Source organism: Bombina bombina, chromosome 8 (assembly GCF_027579735.1).
Source record: "Bombina bombina isolate aBomBom1 chromosome 8, aBomBom1.pri, whole genome shotgun sequence".
NCBI classification, from domain to species: Eukaryota; Metazoa; Chordata; class Amphibia; order Anura; family Bombinatoridae; genus Bombina; species Bombina bombina.
This window is the reverse complement of record NC_069506.1, coordinates 20,334,100-20,341,994: the sequence shown is the minus strand read 5'-3', so window position 1 is coordinate 20,341,994 and position 7,895 is coordinate 20,334,100. Positions and strand designations below refer to the sequence as shown.

The 7,895-nt window shown below is 39.2% G+C and overlaps 1 protein-coding gene across 1 annotated transcript in view; it reads right to left on the bottom strand.

Moving 5' to 3' along the window:
* LOC128638299 (uncharacterized) overlaps positions 1 to 3,448 on the bottom strand; it is a 9,893-nt gene extending 6,445 nt beyond the window's left edge. Inside the window, exon 1 of the mRNA XM_053690179.1 lies at positions 2,874 to 3,448. The gene's annotated coding sequence lies outside the window, so the exon portion shown is untranslated. The remainder of the gene's footprint in view (positions 1 to 2,873) is intronic.
* Positions 3,449 to 7,895: the final 4,447 nt, after the last annotated feature.

Genomic DNA, 7,895 nt, shown 5'->3' with positions numbered 1-7,895 from the left:
GCTGATCGAGACCGGTGACGTCAGACGCTAAGCTAGCAGCGTGAGGACTCCCGGTAAAGTACAAGCTGGAATAGTCAGAGGTACTGCAGGTGAGAGCGATATACACACTTACACAGAAGCCAGCTCATACACTTTGGCGGTAAGATTGTTTATTTTTAGTGAAGCTAAGAAGTTATAACAATATTATAACAATATTGTTTTTAAGACTGTGAAAAGTAAAACCTTAACGCAACCGTAACACACACATGATTGCGGAACTCTAAATAACACCGTATACGGAGATTTTGGGAACAATATGCCTGAATAAGGAGCAGCGCTTGTGTTCATATATATACACACAATAAAACAAACCATAAACGGACTTATAAGGGAGTTTACCCTAACACTTAAAGTTACAATTTGCCACTATTGATTTTCATTTATTTTTTGGAGACTTATTTGGAGTCATAAGGACACTTTGTACAAATGACTATTTTGAGCATCTGACGTATTACTGTTAGATCGTATCCAACTAACTACTGCTGATTTTCAAGATTTTTTGAGGGTCATTTAAAGTCATATTTTATCTTAGGAAATATCACATTGTTTTAAAAAATATATATGCATTTTATACTGATGAATTTGACGGACGAATGTTATGAATGAGGTGTGTTGAATGAACATTATTATTCATTGTACATTTATGTTGAGATTGTGCTAAGACCGTATAAACTAAGAATAAAATAGTTATTATTTACCTTGAAGTAAATCTTTTTCAGTCATTATGACTGTTAATGACAATAGTTTCTTGTCTTAATACCTAAAATACTTGCAAAAGAATGTTTGTGCAGTAGTTGCCTCTGATTCTACAGGGGAGTTGTTTCTTTGTCAGTTCCTTATTCTACTGTTTTTAAAACTTTGTACAAGTCATTTTTTAAAAACATCCTTTAGTAGTCACACTATGTCCTCATGCAATACATGACTAAGCAAATGTGCCACCTATATAGGGCCCCACACAAGAATGAAGAAGACAGGAGTTCCAGTTCCACAAGCATTTGACCCGACTTGCTATTTACTAAACAAAATCTGAAGAGGTAATATTACAAAATGTTAACACCTTAGCCTCAGGGTAGTTTTAGAGGTTTCTGGGAATTTCTCAGAACCCCCATTCATTATTGTAATACCCCCCAAACCTCAAAAGTGCCAGCTGCCCTGAATTTGAAGGGTAGTAACTTTTTTTATGCCCAGAACTCTATGGAAATAAGAAAATGAAAGAGGTAAAGGAGGTAGAGGGATGGACCAAAAGAAATAATGGTAAGAAAAAGTAGTAGATGAGGTCCCCCAATTGTACCTCCCCAAGTTCCCCACTTTTACCCCCTGACATTTCACACTTGTACCCCCTGATATTCCACACTTCTACCCCAAAACATTCTCCACTTATACTTTATGTTCCACACCTACCCCCAAACATTCCCACTTGTACAGCCTTATGTTCCACACCTACCCCCAAAACATTCCCCACTTGTACAGCCTGATGTTCCTCACTTATCCCCAAAACATTCCCCACTTGTATCCACTGATGTTCCACACTTCTACCCCCTAAACATTCCCCACTTTTTAGCCTTCTGTTCAACACCTACCCCCAAAATATTCCCCACTTGTACAGCCTAATGTTCCTCACTTATCCCCAAAATATTCCCCATTTGTACCCACTGATGTTCCACACTTCTACCCCCAAAACCTTCCCCACTTTTAGAGTCTTATGTTCAACACCTACCCCCAAAACATTCCCCACTTGCACAGCCTGATTTTCCACACCTATCCCCAAAACATTCCCCACCTGTACCCACTGATGTTCCACACTTCTACCCCCAAAACATTCCCCACATGTACAGCCCGTGATGTTCCACACTTTTACCCCCAAAACCTTCCCCACTTGTACAACCTGATTATCCACAATTTTACCCCAAAAACATTCCCCACTTGTACATTAGCCTGATGTTCCACAATTTTACCTCCAAACATTCCCCACTTATACCTTCAGGACATTCCCCACTTGTATTTCCTGATGTTTCCCACTTGTAGCCCCTTAAGCTCCTCATGCCTACCCTCTAAACATTCCCCACTTGTACAGCCCCTGATGTTCCACACTTTTACCCCCAAAGCATTCCCCACTTGTACAGCCTGATGTCCCACAATTTTACCCCAAACATTCCCCACTTGTACAGCCTGATGTTCCACAATTTTACCCCCAATACATTCCCCAGTTGTACAGCCTGATGTTCCACAATTTTACCCCCTAATATTCCCCATTTGTATCCCCTGATATTCCTCACTTGTAGTCCCTTAAGTTCCCTAGGTCTACCCTCAAAACATTCCCCACTTGTACCCTCAGATAATCCCCAACTGTATCACCTGACATTCCCCTCTTATGCCCCCATTACTTATTTTCTTGTATCCCTTGACATTTCCCATTTGTAGCCCCCTGACGTTCCAATCTTGTACCCCTTGATATCCACACTTGCACTCCATGACATACTGTACTTGTATCCCGTAACATTTCCTATCCCCTGACATTTTAAGCTTTGCATTTCTATAACAGTAGCCAGGCTAGCGTTATCATTGGATCAGGTGGAACCACATGACTCAGGCAGAATTTGATTGGGGAATCACACAGAGAGGGCATATTCTAAATAATAGCATTTTGCTTTGTTTTAAGAGAAATTACTCTCATACGGGGTACATTAACTGTACCTAAGCATGCTCCCATGTAAAATATCTGCTAAACTTTAATCTTTGAGGTGGACTATGGTTGGGTTTAGATTTGTATTTAACATTCCCACTAACACTTTTCTCCTTATTTAATTTCATAGAATTATATATTACTTTATTACCTTGATTGAGTAGCGAAGTGCAGCAGATCCAATTAACAGGCAGCATACTGCTGTAGTTATAATAGAGAATGTCCTATAATCTTTGAAAGATTCTTCTGGCTCATAATTTTGTGATGTTGTAGTTATGACTGATGTAAATGGTGGTGGTTGAGTATAAACCATTATTGGTATATTAGCACGAGGGTATGCTGGAAGAGAGCCTGCCACAGACATTGGATTAGCACGGGGGTATGCTGGAAGAGAGCCGGCCACAGACATTGGATTAGCACGGGGGTACACTGGAAGAGAGCTGGCCACAGGCATTGGATTAGCATGGGGGTACGCTGGGAAGAGAATTGACCATTGTTGTATTGTTCTGAGGGTACTCTGGAAGAGAATCTACTTTTGCCATTGGATAAGCATTGTGTTGCTCTGGAATACCACGTTCCAATGTATCTTCAGGAGATTCTTGATTGGATGGTGTTGAGAAATGTTCCATGTTTCAACGTTCACTGTTCCATTAAGGGATAAGTAGTTTACTGAAATGTTTTACGTTACTCTTGTACTTCTCTGTCTCTCCTGAGCAGCTCTGCTGTCTGTTGCATGAATGATTGAAGCTCATAGCAGAAATCTGCTTTATACAATTTAGACAAGAATGAGGAAGCATTTGGGTAACTTTTTCATACATCAAATGAGGTAATATGATCTGGAATAAGCCTATTGTTTGGAGACATTTTCAGTTAAACACAGATTCAGTAATTATGTGTGTGATATAGCCCCACACATCATATATGTCTTGGTACACCTTACAGTTTCAAAATATACCATCAGTTTGTGATTATCTATTGACATGGGAAAGGCTTTATTCTTTGTCTCTTATTGGCATTTTATTATAGTAAACGTCTGTGTTTGTGCTAATTAACATCAAAAGATGTGAAAGTCAAAATTAAAGAAACACGAAACCCAAAAAATGTATTTTGTGATTCAGACAGAACAGACCATTTTTAAAAAGTTTCCAATTTACTTCTATTATCAAATCTGCTTCGTTCCATTAAAATTCTGTGTTGAAGAGATACCTAGGTAGGCATCTGGAGCACTAAATGACAGGAAATAGTGCTGCCATATAGTGCTCTTGCAAATGGATAACATTCTTGCAAAATTGCTGCCATATAGTGCTCCAGAAATGGGCCAGCTCCTGAGTTACATCCCTACTTTTTAACAAAAGATACCAAGAGAACAAAGAAAAATTGATAATAGAAGTATATTAGAAAGCTGTTTAAAATCACATGCTCTATCCGAATACAGGGAGTGCAGAATTATTAGGCAAGTTGTATTTTTGAGGATTAATTTTATTATTGAACAACAACCATGTTCTCAATGAACCCAAAAAAACTAATTAATATCAAAGCTGAATAGTTTTGGAAGTAGTTTTTAGTTTGTTTTTAGTTTTAGCTATTTTAGGGGGATATCTGTGTATGCAGGTGACTATTACTGTGCATAATTATTAGGCAACTTAACAAAAAACAAATCTATACCCATTTCAATTATTTATTTTTACCAGTGAAACCAATATAACATCTCAACATTCACAAATATACATTTCTGACATTCAAAAACAAAACAAAAACAAATCAGTGACCAATATAGCCACCTTTCTTTGCAAGGACACTCAAAAGCCTGCCATCCATGGATTCTGTCAGTGTTTTGATCTGTTCACCATCAACATTGCGTGCAGCAGCAACCACAGCCTCCCAGACACTGTTCAGAGAAGTATACTGTTTTCCCTCCTTGTAAATCTCACATTTGATGATGGACCACGGGTTCTCAATGGGGTTCAGATCAGGTGAACAAGGAGGCCATGTCATTAGATTTTCTTCTTTTATACCCTTTCTTGCCAGCCACGCTGTGGAGTACTTGGACGCGTGTGATGGAGCATTGTCCTGCATGAAAATCATGTTTTTCTTGAAGGATGCAGACTTCTTCCTGTACCACTGCTTGAAGAAGGTGTCTTCCAGAAACTGGCAGTAGGACTGGGAGTTGAGCTTGACTCCATCCTCAACCCGAAAAGGCCCCACAAGCTCATCTTTGATGATACCAGCCCAAACCAGTACTCCACCTCCACCTTGCTGGCGTCTGAGTCGGACTGGAGCTCTCTGCCCTTTACCAATCCAGCCACGGGCCCATCCATCTGGCCCATCAAGACTCACTCTCATTTCATCAGTCCATAAAACCTTAGAAAAATCAGTCTTGAGATATTTCTTGGCCCAGTCTTGACGTTTCAGCTTGTGTGTCTTGTTCAGTGGTGGTCGTCTTTCAGCCTTTCTTACCTTGGCCATGTCTCTGAGTATTGCACACCTTGTGCTTTTGGGCACTCCAGTGATGTTGCAGCTCTGAAATATGGCCAAACTGGTGGCAAGTGGCATCTTGGCAGCTGCACGCTTGACTTTTCTCAGTTCATGGGCAGTTATTTTGCGCCTTGGTTTTTGCACACGCTTCTTGCGACCCTGTTGACTATTTTGAATGAAACGCTTGATTGTTCGATGATCACGCTTCAGAAGCTTTGCAATTTTAAGAGTGCTGCATCCCTCTGCAAGATATCTCACTATTTTTGACTTTTCTGAGCCTGTCAAGTTCTTCTTTTGACCCATTTTGCCAAAGGAAAGGAAGTTGCCTAATAATTATGCACACCTGATATAGGGTGTTGATGTCATTAGACCACACCCCTTCTCATTACAGAGATGCACATCACCTAATATGCTTAATTGGTAGTAGGCTTTCGAGCCTATACAGCTTGGAGTAAGACAACATGCATAAAGAGGATGATGTGGTCAAAATACTCATTTGCCTAATAATTCTGCACTCCCTGTAATAAGAATATATTATGGGCTTCATATCCCTTTAAACTTTTATGGTTCATATAGAACAATATACTTGTATTCACAAATTTACTTTGAAAGTTTGGTTTCCTTTATTAAAAAGCAGCAAAGCGCTACTGGGAGCTAGAGCGTGATTGGTGGCTACACACATATGCCTTTAGTCAATGATGCATTCCTCTGAGGCTGACTTTACATATGTGTTTAACCCAACACTCAATTGTGAATATATGTGAGATAAAAAGTGATATCAAGAATAAATTGCCAACTCCTACACATAGTGATGTTGCGAACATAAAAATTTGGGTTTGTGAACGGCGAACGCGAACTTCCACAAATGTTCGCGAAGGGGCGAAACGGGGAGAACCGCCATTGACTTCAATAGGCAGGCGAATTTTAAAACCCACAGGGACTCTTTCTGGCAACAATAGTGATAGAAAAGTTGTTTCAAGGGGACTTTCTTGTCTTAATACCTAAAATACTTGTAAAAGAATGTTTGTGCAGTAGTTGCCTCTGATTCTACAGGGGAGTTGTTTCTTTGTCAGTTCCTTATTCTACTGTTTTTAAAACTTTGTACAAGTCATTTTTTAAAAACATCCTTTAGTAGTCACACTATGTCCTCATGCAATACATGACTAAGCAAATGTGTCACCTATATAGGGCCCCACACAAGAATGAAGAAGACAGGAGTTCCAGTTCCACAAGCATTTGACCCGACTTGCTATTTACTAAACAAAATCTGAAGAGGTAATATTACAAAATGTTAACACCTTAGCCTCAGGGTAGTTTTAGAGGTTTCTGGGAATTTCTCAGAACCCCCATTCGTTATTGTAATACCCCCCAAACCTCAAAAGTGCCGGCTGCCCTGAATTTGCAGGGTAGTAACTTTTTTTATGCCCAGAACTCTATGGAAATAAGAAAATGAAAGAGGTAAAGGAGGTAGAGGGATGGACCAAAAGAAATAATGGTAAGAAAAAGTAGTAGACGAGGTCCCCCAATTGTACCTCCCCAAGTTCCCCACTTTTAGTTATGTTAGTAGTCAGCGCACCCAGGTAGGTAAAGAAATATGGAGAAATAATATTTGATCCAACTCTTTTATTTGTAACAAATCACATTACAAATGTTTAGGCATCAAAAATAATACGGCTGGCAGCTCAGGTCAGGTTAGGAAAAAACAAAAAGGTCAGACGCGTTTCTTAGTGCATTAAGCACATAATAAGCATTAGCTCCTTAGCTCCTCAGTGACCATTAGTGTGTACCCATAATTCCAAGGTTTATATCCACAGGTAAACTCCTCCTAGGTAATTGCCTAGCCAATTATATGTAAGCAAAACAGGGCAAATATGGGGAAACTGCACATATAGGAAAAATTGGGTACACATTAGGGGGATTGTTAGAAATAACACGCTCAGTATACTGCAGTCCCAAAATAAAAAAAGTCAAAAAAAAGACTTAATGTAAATATATATTATTTGATATCCATGATATACTGAAAAAGTGTGGGACGGTGCAGTATTAGCATGTGTGTAATTATTTCTAAAAAACAACAATTAAAGACACATTTCTTTAGATGCAGAATGTGATGAAAAATTTTAAGGTACAGCAATGAACAATTAAAATTAAAAAAAAAATTTGAAAACGGTTTTGAGAAAATAATCATAAATAAAGATTCAAATCAGGCTTACTATTGATCCACATACAGCTTAACATCCCACTCTGAGTTAAGACCAATTGGCATTCGAGTATCCAAATGAAAAATCCAAAAAACCTCTCTTTTACTGAGGGTTATCCCTCTATTACCCCCTCTGGGGTGTCTCGGGATACATTGGATACCCTGGAATGTCAAGAGGGAAATGTCAGAGTTATGACATTTTTTGAAATGTAAAGATATTGGGGTAGTGGACTCAGGGTCCTCTATAGAGCGTAAATGCTCAAGAAAGCGATCTTTCAAGGCACGTGTAGTTTGACCTACATATTGCCTTGAACAACCCTTGCATGTCAAAAGATAGATGACATAACAAGAATTACAAGTCATGTGTTCCCGAATTTGAAAACTCTTATCATTGGCAGAAGATACAAAGCTTGTCCCAAAAGAGGCATGAGAACAAGATTTGCACCTCCTGCTCCCACATTTGAAAAACCCTGGCTTAATTGAAAGCCAATTCTGTGT